The following is a 14,346-nucleotide window of genomic DNA, read 5'->3' on the forward strand; positions in this document are numbered from 1 at the left end:
CCATGAAGTACGTGGGCAGGCATATGAAGCGTGTTAACACCATAAAGCCCTTTGGGAGACTTGTATGTGATATTAGGTTATACAAAAAATAAACTTGACTATAATATTTTATCTATTTGTTAATTAATTTAACAAGGCAATACTAAGAAAGAGTGCTACACAGGAAAAAAGAAATACAACAGATGTTGCTATTCACATCTGAGCCAATATGCAGCCGTTTGCCGTTTAGTTCATTTAATTTATTGAAATTTGAGGGAACAGAATGGACAAAACAGGCGGTGCACATGAATATATGCATATGCCAATGTGTGTATGTATTGTGCATGACTGTGTATGCACTGATGGAGAACGTGTGTGAGTATGCACATATATGATCATGTACACGTAGGTGAGCAGCGGATCCATCATCAAACCTCATTCAGTGTTCACATCTTTGTTGCTGTTGAAGCCATTGTTTCACTGAAAACTGATAATTGTTTGCATATATGCTATTATTTAAAAAAATATTACAATTGTACGTTTTAATATTTAACATTTAATGTATATAATTATGCAAAGTACGGTTATAGTTCATCTCGTTAAAATATGGAAGTGGCCGTGAAAACTCTGCACTGCAACTTCAGAAAACACATAAAACACAGCAAATTCAGAAAAACATCTTCAGCAATTTCACAACACATGTGCAGCATTTAAAAAAACACACAGAAACGCTGCAAAGTGAGAAAACACAATGAAATACAGAAATGCTCCAAAAACAGGAAACACAACCAAATAAAGAGTAACTCGGACGCCAAGAGAAACAGTTTCCTGGGGACACTAAAAAGTGTTGAACACAGCTGGGACACGCTTACTGTTGCCATGGCTTGTGACTCATGAAGTTAATGAAGTCGTCTATCCACAGTGTTGGAGAAGGAGCAAATCTAAGTGTGGCCCAACCATGTTTGAGTGTGTTCATCATTTTTTAGTGTCCCCTGGAAACACTTTTAGTTGTTGTCTCTATATTCTCAACCATGAAGTTGAAATGAATGTTAGAATATATGCATACATTTTTTTCCTTGTTAGACAGCAATGGCAATGTGACTTTGACAGGTGCAGAGTATGTAAATTAAGAAGAGTGCGATTGTGCTATTTTGGTGTTTTCACAATGATAATGATATACTGAATTAAATTACAGATTTCACCAGGTACAGGCCTGCTGAACTATTGCACACAAAAAATAAGAGGAAAATAAACTCTGTGGAAAGCCGTCTTATATAAGCTTAACCTTTGATCATTTCAGTAGCTCTATAAAATCAAGCTTATGGCCAGACAGCAACGCCCCAGCAAGCTGGTGTTCAGCACGTCTGTGTGCCACATGTGTGCAGGGCTGTAAAACACTTCCAACTCCCTCGCTCGCAGGAGAAGCTGCCTGTACGTGGTTAAATAGTTACAGCGCAGCTTTAACCAAGAGAGCAAACAAACAAGAATAACTCGGCACATTTGGACCGGCGCCAGGGCTGCAAACATTCATTGCACTAACGCAAACAAAATACTCTATGGCATCAATAACGCGCAACATCGCACATCTGGAGCGTGTTTCTGTTTCGTATTTGTGAGAGTGGAGAAAACTAACAGCAGAGAGCTGCTGAGCAGCAGTAGCGGCAGGCGCACAGGAAGTGAAATTTGCTCAATATACTGTAGCCTCTGGCAGTTTGAAGGATAATTGCTGACACTCCAAGCTTGCTAGATAGCCATTCCATGCTGCAGTGGTCAGGGAAACCCTCTGTTACTGACAGCTGTCTGCAGCCCGGCACACAGAAAGAACATGACATGAAGCATGTAAACATGGATTTACCCATGTCCTCCATACTGCCCACACAGCTTATTATAGAAGGATGCTGGCAGCATAATAAACCAGGAATGGCTGCCTGCTGTGGTGGAGTGCTTCTTTCCAGGCTGCCCTACTTTCTGCCTGTAGTTGTTGACTTGGTTTTATTTGTTCTGAATGGCCACTTATTGCTGTTTTTTCTTTACTTTTGCTGTTTATGAGGAAATGGCGTGGCTCTACGACTGGGGCCAGAGAACACTTAGGCCTACTGCTGTGCCTCTGTGAATAGTTTCCATCACTGGTATCAGGGTTGTGATGCAGGGCTTCTGTAAATAAAGGAACATTCATCACACCCACAGAGAAGACAGTGATAATGAGTTTTAATTGGCAGCAGAACAAACTGTTTAAGTTGGCTAATGTGTTTGCATGATGTGAAGCGCTGTTTACATTTAATGCCAATCACACGGCAACTGATCTGATGTGTCTTTGCAGTACACTGACGCAGTAAGCGAGAGAGAGAGAGAGAGAGGGCATGGGGGTGTGGGGGTAAGGAGATGAACAGAGCAGCAGATAATGACCTCAGCTTCCATCTGCTGGGCACCGCGGGGCGGAGACACCTTCAACCTGCCACCGGTCGGTCGCCACGGCAATCTGCCGCTCCCCATCGTCCCGGTGACATCTGCTTTTGGGTGACTGAAAGATGAATGCAGCACCAGCCGCACTGGGCACAGAACAGACGTCACGCAGACTACTAGACACACACACTAACACTGCGGCACAGATGGCCAGAGACACACTACTGTGGAGATTACAATCCAGGCATTCTCCACTCCCTCTAACGTCTCAGTAAAGTGGATGCAATATAATGACAGGTTTGTGTTAGCGCAGTGATGTTTGCAGTTTTGGGTGTCTTCCTAAAGAGTTGGCATCGGCGGTCACTGGCTGGCGTTCTGTAAACCTTGTCACAGTGCGGTTTATTTAGGCCATGTAATACCCAATAACCTCCTGTTATACTGCTCACACACGACGCAAGCTTTCACCTGTTTAAGGAATCTGACTCGTGTTTATGCCTGTTTGAGTTCATAATAACAATTTGTTTGTTTTCAGTGCATGGGGAATAAGTGTTGTTGTTTACTAGTACTCTGTATCTATGGCAATATCGTTTTGCTTGACTAGAGTCCCCAGCCACAGCTGTCACAGTTATTTAGTGCCTCTGCGGTAACCTTGGAAACACCCACCCTGCATACAAGTGTTTTCGCAAAGTGAGATCCTGATAAACAGGTGAAGAGCCGGGAATGTGACGATTACACACAGAGCAGAAAAAGTCACAAAACCACCTTGCGCGCTGGGTTCACTTTGAGGAGAAGGACAGCTGGACGGAGGACAGAAAGAGAGAGGGAGGAAATTAAGGGGTGGGGCGGCAGTGACAGAGGAACAGTATAGCAGAGGAGGCAAAGGAAAAAGAGGGGAATTCAGGTCAGTGTTGTGGATCATGCAGGGCGCGGCATTTTGATCCACCTCTGGTCTGGAGGGGGAAGGAAACGGTGGGTGAGAAAGGGCTGATGATAGATGAGTATCAGAGAGTGGCAGCAAACTGAAAACACGATCAGCTGTAATTGACTTTTATATATTTCTCACTGAAACTTTGTCGCAATCATCTCACAAGACAGCCGGTTAGATTTTAAGGAAGTGCCGACAGGTTATGGCAGGCCAGAAAATATTACACTATACTCAGCTGGGTGAATGTGAGTCAAAACAACAAGGCTGCTTTTTGAAATCAAGACAGTAAAGCTGGGAACTGGCATCTGCAGCAGAGCCAAAGTTAAACTCAACTGTAATATAGATATAGAACACAAATTGTTAGCTAAAAGAGGCCAAACTTTGATGGGTTGATTTCAGTTATAATACCATGCAGGCTTAGTTTATGAATTGTAATTCCAAGAATGACTCCGTGTCTCCTGTGGCTCAGTTACGCAGCACTGAGTCCAGAATAGCCCTTTTATGGTTGTTAGAAAAACAGAGTATCTCTCGGACCAGTGTCAGAGGCGTCAAAGTACAGAAGTGTGTCAACCCCTCGTGTTTACTGGGGCAAAAACTATTTGGGCCGACCTGTGTATATTGATTTTTGTGTTTGCCTGAGCTAGCTTGAAGTGTTGGAGTTTACCACAAAAACATTTGAGTTAGCGTTCTGCAAATTGGCAGTCAATATATGATGATATATTTATATATATATATATATATAATTGAGTTACAACCCACATATGACAAATCCATCCCACCTGGCATTTAAAAGGCCATCTCATCAATTTCCAGTCCTCTTTCTAACGCGGGTGGATGTGTGAAAATGTGTTATTTAAAGTCCAATAGAGTTGTGTGCTTTTACATTGTGCCCCCTCATCTCTATGCCATTAGCACTGCTGTCCCTGCAGGGGGACAGGCCTGGCCGACAGGTGGCTTCAGCTGGGCTTTTTAGTGAGAAAAGGCTCTTGCATCTCAAAGGCCACATAAGCTCATTACACAACCTGTCATAGATAAACCGTTCAGGTTATGGAAACACTTCCTCTGTTGTCCGCTTCTCTTTCTCTTAGTGGCATCTTTCAGTTTATCTTTGAACCTGCTGATGAACAGCATGACACCCAGCTGGCTTTGCACCGAGTGTGGCTTTGTATGTGACAGTAGGGATCTTGAAATCTTTTCTCAGCTGACAGAAACTAGCGCTTTTTTGTCTACAAGATCAGTTTACCTGACCTCTGAATGTTGCTGAAATACTGTCTGGTTATGACAAACAATGCACAATGTCACAGCCATATCTTAGCTTCAGTTGCTAGTGGCTCACCAGCTAAAATAATTGATGCACTGAGCTGCAAACAAATACCCACGGAGTATCCATAGAGGCTATTAACAAAAGTAGGAACAAGGAAACAAGGAAAAGAAAAAGATTTAGAAAACTGGGAAAAACGAGCATTAAATGAGAAAGGCAGGATAAAAGGAAATGCAACAAGGATACAAAAGAAGGTAGCAAAGAAGGAAGCATGGACACAAGGAAAGCAGGAAACAAAAAAAATGAAACAGGGAAACATAGGAAGGACACAAAGAGACAAGTACAAAACAAAGCTATAAAAGGAAACACAAGGAAATCAAAAAGTAGGAAAAAAAACAAAATACAGACATAAAAGATGGAAATGAGAAAAGCAGGACACAAAGAAAAGAAGGAAAGAGAAGAAAAGGCAACAAGGAAACAAACAATGGAAACAAGTAAAGGAAAGAAGAAACAAGGAAACAAACAAAAGTGTGCAGGGCTGCTTTTTACGGAAGTGTTATTTCCCCTTCTGTTCCCCTTCAAGCCCAGTTGCCCTAGATTCCACGTTGCTTGGATAAGCATGACCTGGATGACTGAGGATCTTCCCCTTCTGTACTTCCATCTCCAGTTTTTCTTTAAATAATATACCGACTGTTACTTAACATGGGTACAAAAAAGGAAAGAAGCAAAAGGTAGGAAATGAGGGAAACAAGGAAAGGAAACAAGAAAATGGAAGAAGGAAGCTAGGACGCACCAAGAAGGAAACAAGAAAGGAAATTAAACAAGAAAACAAGGTAACAAGACATGTAAACAAAAGGCTAACAAAACAAGGGAACAGGGAAAGGAAACAAAAAAAGACCAAACAAAGACTGAAAACAAAAACAAGTTGACAAAAGAAGGTAGCAAGCACACAGGAAACAAAATGTGGAAACAAGGACACAAAACAAGGAAAAAAGGAAACACAACTCGAAGAAAACAAAAGAGGAGAATTGCGTAAGGTTAAAATGACTTGGACTTTTCCTTCTGGAACCAGGCACGCCGTGGTCGAGTTGTTGTGTTATTGAAGTAGCCAATCCAGTCAGCATCACCTGTTAGGTGCTAATTTTCAATGTCACAAATGTTGGGACTCTACATTAGCCGAGCTTTGGCTTATGGGGGATTTGGATCTCAGAACGAAGCATTTGCAAAGCATGCTAGGTATGTAGCGACCGTTTCACTGCTCCCTGCTTGCCAAATATAAGCAGCCTATTTGACATATTTGAAAAGGCTTGATTCTATAAACAGACGTAAATAGAGGCATTTAGAGCTGGTAATTGATTTTTGGCAGTGACACTTCAGGACAAGCTGACCAACACGCAGCCCGATATTACTGCCTCCACCACGGCGGTTATGTTTTCAGTCCGGTTTGTTGGTGTGTTTGTCTGTCAGCAGGATTACGGAAAAACCACCTCTATTGTCATGAAACTTGGTGGAGTGACCATAGGCCAAGGAAGAGCCCATGACGTTTTGGAACAAATCACAAGGCGGATACGCAAACTATTTTTCACTTTTTGTAGAAATACGATGACTCCATGTCACAATCCGCCGTCGTGGGTACCAGAAATCCTCTGAGGTAGCCCGCACATGTTGTTGTTCGAGCTTCAAACAGACAGCAGTCGTTACGGAGCACTCGGGGACGGTGGTTTCATGAGAGAAGACAACTGTAACATCACCACAAAACGATATTTTTCTCGGACTAAGGTTCTAGAAGTGGAAACACACACACAAGTCACGCAGCTTGTTATACTCCACCAGAGATATTACAGAAAAATGCATGAACTCTATGCTTCATGAGAAAAGGCAACAGTATTGACCGTGAAGTTTGCACTTGCAGCCTTGCACATATTACTGGACTATTGGCCTTGGCAGAGGTCTGTACTCTCTGAGTTCCCTTCTAGTTAGTGTATGCCATCAATTAATCCTTAAAAAATGTTACCCCCAAACATGTACAGCAGAAACAGAGCATGAATTTGAAGCTGTATTTCTGATTGCCTAACAAATATACAGTGAGTCCAGTATTTACTATCTTGTTCTGTTTTTGTCTTGAATACCTCCTGAGAAAAATATCTAGGTGTAGATGTTTGACTTCTCCTCATCAGCCAGTCTGTTCCAGTCTGTGTGCTGTCTTAGCGCTGGCCAGGTAGCACGTTGTCAGTGTATCTGTAGCTGTTTGCTTAAAACAGCTGCTTGCTGCTGAAAACTGGATTGATGAGAGAGGTTAGACAAGTACAAAATAGGACGGCTATCCTGACAAGTTGACACATGTCAAACATTGATGACGCACGTTACGATGCCGCCGGTCTGTGGGCTTACCAGAAATGGCTACGTGCGTTTTAGAAGGCCCTCAGATGTCACCAGTGTGTGCGTTGCCCTTCAATGTGTGAGATTAGTTGAAAAGAGCTGCAGAGTTGGGCGATAATTCTCTGTCGCCACTTTCACATCGCATGCCTGTTTGATTCAATGTTAATACAAAAAATTGCAATTAGTGGAGCTTTAAAAGGCAAACATTATTTATATTTAATTTGGCTTGTTTTAGTTCAAAAACATTGTTGTCCAGCAACCGACTTGTGGAAGATTCACCGGCCTGTTTCTGGCTCTACAGACTCATCACAGACATCACGCTCTGAAGATGCCACTCGCTACCCCCAGCCGAGTGTGGAGGCCCAACACACACACACACACACACACACACACATACACAAATACCAGCTCATTTAAAAACATGCATGTTCCCCAGCACACATGCAGGCTCGTACTCACACATGCATCCGTGCTGACTTACATGTGCTCTCTCTCTCTCTCTCACACACACACACACACATACACACACAATCCCTGCTGTGCCTGTAAAATCAGCGTAGCTCTCAGAAATTCCACTAACACCTCCCACCCCATGTGGACGCACACATACACACACACTCCTGTGAACCCACACAATTAATGTGAAATCACATCCATCTTCCACCCCTCTGCCCCTCCCGTTCTCCATTACAAATAGCTGAGGATTGCATTCTCTCCCTCTGGCCTTGCCTGATGTTGTTTTTACATGTCTTGTTGTGTGCAATACTCTCCCTTATGTAAGACAAAATTACCCAACACGAGTGTTATTCTCGGTGGGGGTGATTGCACTGGTGCATTCCAAACTCGATGAGAGATGGAGGGAAATTGAGAGAGAGGTGAGAGGGAGATAATCTTTCCTTAATGATTATTTTTATGGCAGCCATGCTTCACTAGATTGTCTACAATGAATATAGAGGGAAAGCAGGGGAGAGGGAGGTATGCTGCAAAAGTCATGAGTCAGACTCAAACTCACGAGCACCTGCTGAGCTACCACCTTAAGAGTCAACAGTCTTAAGTGGATTATTTCTTTGCAGATTTAACCCCTGCCTCAGCATGAGTACTGGGGTTTGCTTGATAAACACTGACCAGGAGATAAGAGTGTGTGCAGTTAGGATCTTGTTTACCCTGCACAGAGTCACAGGAGGAATGTAGTAGAGCACAAATTGGATGGAAGAGAGTAAAACATCATGAACAGGTCGTGTACGTAGTGCACGCTGTGTGGTGGGAGAACATGCAAGAAGTGCTAAGGCATGGGAGGGGAACTGCCACAGAGAAGCAACAGAGGAACAAGAAATGCTGGTGAATGGCTTTTTGTTTCTGATGCTTCATGCACTGCGGACAACAACTGACACATTCAGTCTTTTTGCCTGGCATGACCCTTAAAGTCTCATGGTGGACTTTGATGAACCTTTGGTCTCAGTAGCAAGGCAGCGTTACAACTTACATGCAGGCTTGTTGCTAGTGCACAATCCACAAGGGCCAAACCGCACTGGTTCTGGCTGGGTCATGTTCCTGCATTCTTTCATACATGTGATTCAAAGTGATATGTCCTCCAATCAAGCCAGCCATTGTCCCTTGAACTCATCGTCATGAAGACTTCTCACAGATGAAGCAGGGGGCTGAGACACAGACAGATCCTCTATTGATAAGGCGACCAAAATAGGACACTGCATTGTACAATACTGTAGCCTGTTTGTGGACGTAATGCACTGGTAAACGCACATGAGGTATGGGACAGGAACAGAGACAGCTACTGGGCTGTTGAGAGGTTCCTGTGTGCAGAATTGGCAGCATGACACATTCAAGGAATACTCTCAAGCAGAGCAAGCATGAAAGCAATGGAAGAGTGCTCGTGCTACTAGAAAAGTGCACTGACATTTTCATATTTAAGCAATTTCAGGAATTAAAGCGTCACGCTGCAGCTATCAATGTTTTTATATGAACAATGAGTCAGACGACTATGTGGAATGTGAAATTTGACCTTTGCAGTGATAAAACTTCAGCGAATATTCACCCAACTCTGAAGTTCCCCTCAGCCCTACAGACTCATCAGCATCTTTCAGCTCATTGCTTTTCCGCTCTCATCAACCTTGTTTCCAGACAGGATATTTTAAATGAAAAAGCTTTGATAAATCCACTTTACGCTACCTGCCCAGCACCAAAGAGCAGACAAGCAAAGTTAGCAAACCAGCTAGTGAACATGGCGGAGCATTTAGCAGCAAAAGAGTCAGATATTCTAGTCAGGAAAAAAAAGAGCAAAGAGAAGAGTGTGTATTTGACTGACAGTCTTCAGGCTGCTAGAAAAACAACTTCAAATGAATGCTAATGTGCTAATGTTGCTTACTGTCTGTTGAATGTGGAAAAAGCAGTGTTGCCAGCTTGTGTCACTGCTGCCAAGAGGCCAAAAAATCATTTGATGTCGGTTTAAATGAAGGGTTTGCGTCCCTTCAATGAAAGCATTTCTCAGCATGACGATGGTGAGGAAGCGATTTCCCCTTAAAACAAAACAAACCAAAAAAAGATGTGAAATGAAAGAATGATATGATTTCAGGACTGTCTTACACGGGGAAGAAAATAACCTGAATGCCACCAAATGTTAAGGTCAGACACTACCTATTCTGAATTTGATGGCATCTGAAGTCTCAGCAGCCGGTCCCACCTCTCCTGCCTGTAAAGGATGCTACCATAGCTAAGTGGTGGAAGCAAGCTGAACAGCCTTCAATGCATGAAGAGGTTGAAATAATTGAAAAACTGAATTAGCGATAAAAGGACTGCTTGTTCACCACCGCCTAGCATCTGACGTGAGAAAGACATGTGGTCCAGAAGTGCTAGTGCTCGTGGTCACAAGGCGTCAGGGTGCATCTCTCCCCTATCTTTGGTATGGTCTGTTATCAGACTCAGTGCCCAAGGGTGTTGTGAATGCCACTTCGGTTATTTTGAGGAACAACACTGAACAAGATACTAATTTAAGATGGGAATGGGAAATAATATCTCTGTGTATTTTGCATTGAAAACATAGTTACACCGCTGAACGGAATCATATTCTTTTACATTAAATGAGGCTATGGACATTTATGTGGCTGCCTGTTTTTATTTGAAGCCTTCGCTGTGCTTTTTAGATGATTAAAACAGGAAATTGAAATGTGTTCTCATTATAAAAACAACAAAAGAATCCCTTTCTGTTTGGCCTGGTCAAACAAGGAGGGATTTAATGGGAAATAATGCTCGTTTTGGCATATTGATCTTATGACCATTCCACCATCAAAAACTTTTCACAGAACATATAATAGCAGCCCCGGTCAAAGGCCACAAATCTAAGCACCCGTCCTTGTTTGCGCATATTTATAATGGAATACATGACTTGATGAATGAGCTCCCATGATCTTCCTCTCAATCTCTTATTGAGCAGGCATGTCCTCCTGAAGGGGGGCTCAGCGGAGAAAAAAGAAGAGAGCGTGCGTTTTAAATTAATCAATCCTTCTCATTTCCCCCTCTCCTCCTAGGCAGACAGACCTCTCCTGGAGGGGGGTCTGCGGCAGTGGGGCAGAAAAAAAAAACAACAAAACACTGTCATCTGTTTTCATGGAGGTGGCAGAGGCCCAGCCCCTAGCCGTGCTTTGGCTCGGAGAAGGAAGGGAGGGAGAGAGTGAGACGAGGGCGAGCGGGAGTAGGGGGTTGCAGGGTGGGGGAGAGAGGAGAGAGGAAGAATGAGGGAAAGGTGTGGGAGGTTGAAGGGAGCGGGGAGACGAGAAGGAGGCAGGAGAGAGCAGGAGGCCACATGCTAGGAGTTGGGTCGGGATAGTAGCCGAGGACCATGGGATATGCTGGCCTCCATACGTGTACAAAGGCAGCTCACAGATGACAGTGCAGTGGCATACCGGGCGCTGATCCAGAGTCTCATCCCCCATGGGAAGAGGCTCTCTTTCACTCTCTCTGAGTGTCTCTCTACCTCTCTCTCTCTCTCACACGCACACACAAAATCTCTCAATTTCTATTTATCTCCATTGCTCTCCCTCTCATCTCTCTATTGTCATCCTTGGTCCCATGTTATCCAATAAACTCTCTCCCTCAATGCCTGTCCTCGCTGGTGCTCATAATCAAATTAGATTTGCTCCAAGTAGCGGGAGGAAAGACGAACTCTCAGTGCAGACGGCGAACAGACAACGCCCTTCAACTGACATTTGTTTTCTCAATAACTTGTGGCTTAGGCAATGAGAAGAGAATGGTAGATGTCACACTCCCACACAGGCGCGAGCACACACGCGCGCACGTACGCACGTAGCATAAACAGTATTAACTAGACAACTAAGACAATGACAACAAACCCAAGAGTGTGGGTTTTCCCCAGAGGTCTGTGAGTTGGATTTCTCAGGAACACTATTGTCTCACTTCTGTTTACAACCACACCTGACCTTGTCACATGTGTGTCACTGTAGCTGTCAGGGAATACATATGCTCACATGTCAGTGTGTACGTGTGTGATGTGTATGACTTACACTGTGGGGGCATAAATTTGTTTGCACAGCCACATTGTGGGGACTCGCCTTTCTTATGGGGACAAGTCCCCATAATGTAAATCCTGAAAGTACACTTGGGTTAGGCAAGCAGTGGTTATGGTTATGTGTAAGTCTCCCGGAAATGAAACGTAAGTCAAAATAATGTCATCTGAACTGATGGAAACTCGACTGTTTACATGTTTCTGTCACATAAGCACTTGAACATTTTTAAACTCTATAATTAAAGTATTGCATAATTTTGAATAAAAGTCTCAAATCTAAAATCATGACAGATTCTTCAGAGGAATCTTTTGACAGCAGTGCTGAAATGATTTGTCAATTATTTGATTAGTTGATTGACAGGAAATTAATAGACTAATGTTGTGATAACTGCTTCATTGAAAAATCCATTTAATGCTTAATAAAACAAATCAGTGAAATTTGCTGGCTCTAGTTTCTGAAATGTGAGGATTTACTGTTTTTCTCCCCTCTGTATCATTTTAAGCTGAATACCTTTGGGTTTTGGACTACTGGTTAGACAACTGGGAATTTGTGATGACCATGTTTTACTATTTCCAGACATTTTATAAACTAAACAATGATTTGCTTAAGTAAAAATATCAACAGCAAGAATTACACCAAATTGCCACCTAATGTACTTAACTCCATCTCATGATTTGTGTGATGAATAGAAAGCCTTTACATTCTGTCTGTCACCTGGTTAAAATTGTTAAATGTGTGCTTCTGCTCTGCAACAGTAGTGCTCTGATCATCATTATCCATGCTACCCACATGCCTAACCATTTGCCACCACAGCCACTGTTTATCCAGTCCACCAAGCACATGAGCAGCCATAATAACACTAATTGCCCACGAGCTCACTTTTCCTCTGAGTGGTTGTGTACTGCATTGTGCCTGAAGAGCCATCTGTGCTCCCGTCTTAAATTGATCTATCTTTCACATTCCAAAACTACAAAAGGACAGGGAAAGGCACCACTCCCATTCATAAATAATGTGTATGGAGTGCGGGGGATGTGGGCTACTGTTTCTTTGTGTGTCTGTTTGAGCAGGGAGGTGGACGTCTGCAGCCCACTAAAGGTCTGGAAGAGCGAGGTGATCTGACCCCCTGCTGTCTGACGTCTCAGGGTAGAGGTGAAGAAAATCCTGCTGACACAAACAGATTTTTTGTTATGAACAAGTTATGTTTATTTTACATTACAGGCAATAAATGGTCTTATTTAATAAAGAGTACTGCAGGTGTTCAGTTAAAATTCTTAAAGCATAATTAGAGTAGGAGGATACATTTAAATGCGAGTCAAAAAGGGCAAGATTTTTTGGAGTTGTTTAATAGAACTCCTTCGCATTAGGTCCATTAGTCAGGAACCGTTGTCTTCTGTTTTGCGCTGCTGATAATCAGCATCACAGTCAATTATGACAGACTGTGGTAACAGAAAATAAGTCTTCCATTTTTATATTTAAAAGGAAAACGGATGAGTGAAGTAATGAAAAAGTTATTGAATTGTTCCACATTTTGGTCGATACACTTATTAACTATCTTACCCAGAGTTGGAGGAAAAAATCGATATCATTCTCATGTCTATGTGTAAAGGTCCAGTGTTTAGGATTTAGGAGGCTCTATTGGCAGAAATGTAATATAATATTCATAATTATGTTCTCATTCCTGTTTAAACACCTGAAAACAAGAATCTTTTCTCTTTTTTCGTTTTTGTTACCTTAGTATGATCTCCTTACCTCTACAGAGAGAGCAGGACCTCTTCCATGGAGTCCGCCATGTTGCATCGCCATGTTTCTTCCAAACACTGGCTCTAAGGAGGGCTTTTCGCATTTCTGAAGCATTTCGCAGCCACCGTAAGGGAGTGTGAGGGGTGTTTAGTTGGTTGCAATCTGCACCTTCAACACTAGATGCCATGAAATCCTGCGCACTGGACCCATAAGTATGGAACTGGAGCCAGAATGCAATTATCTTAGCTTTGCATAAAGACTGGAAGTAGGGGAAACAGCTAGTCTGACTATGCCCAAAATGACAAAATACACAATTAATCCCCTCACCGGCATTTATGAGGACTTACAGCCAGGAAATGCCACTTTTTTTCATTCTTGGCTCCATTTTAATCTTCTCAGTTAACTTTTAGAAAAAAAGCAAACAAGTGTATTTCAGATGATCCCTTCAATAGCGTAAATCCCCCCCCAAAAAATCAAATAAACATGTCACTTCTTCAATTTGTAGGCAGTCACTGACACGACGGTCAGTGTCACAACCTGCAGTTCTGTATAATGTTATCCTCATTTTAATGATAGCAAAGCCAGACAGTTTTGTATGAGTTCCAGTATGATTTGGGTCAAATCAGGTCAGGTTGAATGACTGGTAGCCTTGGTTGTTTTGAGTAAAGGTTCATTCAATTTTCAGTAACTGTTTTTTCTTTATCTTTGTGGAAGGTAAAAAAAAAAAATAAACATCATGTAGATGTACAATCATTAACGAACAAGGATGAGCTGTCACAGCTGACTTTGGTCACAGTCAGACCTATGACCAAAACACATTGCAAAACATGGCATGGCGCTATCTTGTCATCTGTATCAGAAAACGTGTGCATATTGTAGGTGGGCAATACTGGGCGCTGCCAGATGTGTTTTCCAAAAAAGGTGTATCCAAGGACGTGGAACTACCTTTGAATTGCCCTCCCTGTTATTTTAAGATGGCACAGAGATAAGGGAAGCACAGTACCTCTTCATGCAGGAGGTTAATGTGTGTCTGTGCTCACTTGTCAGATGTAATTGAAGGGAGCAGCTTATGAAAATGAGGTGGCAGGGATGAGGTCTTTAATTAGATCAAGATCATGGAC

The sequence above is a fragment of the Chelmon rostratus genome, chromosome 8, assembly GCF_017976325.1.
Source record: "Chelmon rostratus isolate fCheRos1 chromosome 8, fCheRos1.pri, whole genome shotgun sequence".
NCBI lineage: Eukaryota > Metazoa > Chordata > Actinopteri > Chaetodontiformes > Chaetodontidae > Chelmon > Chelmon rostratus.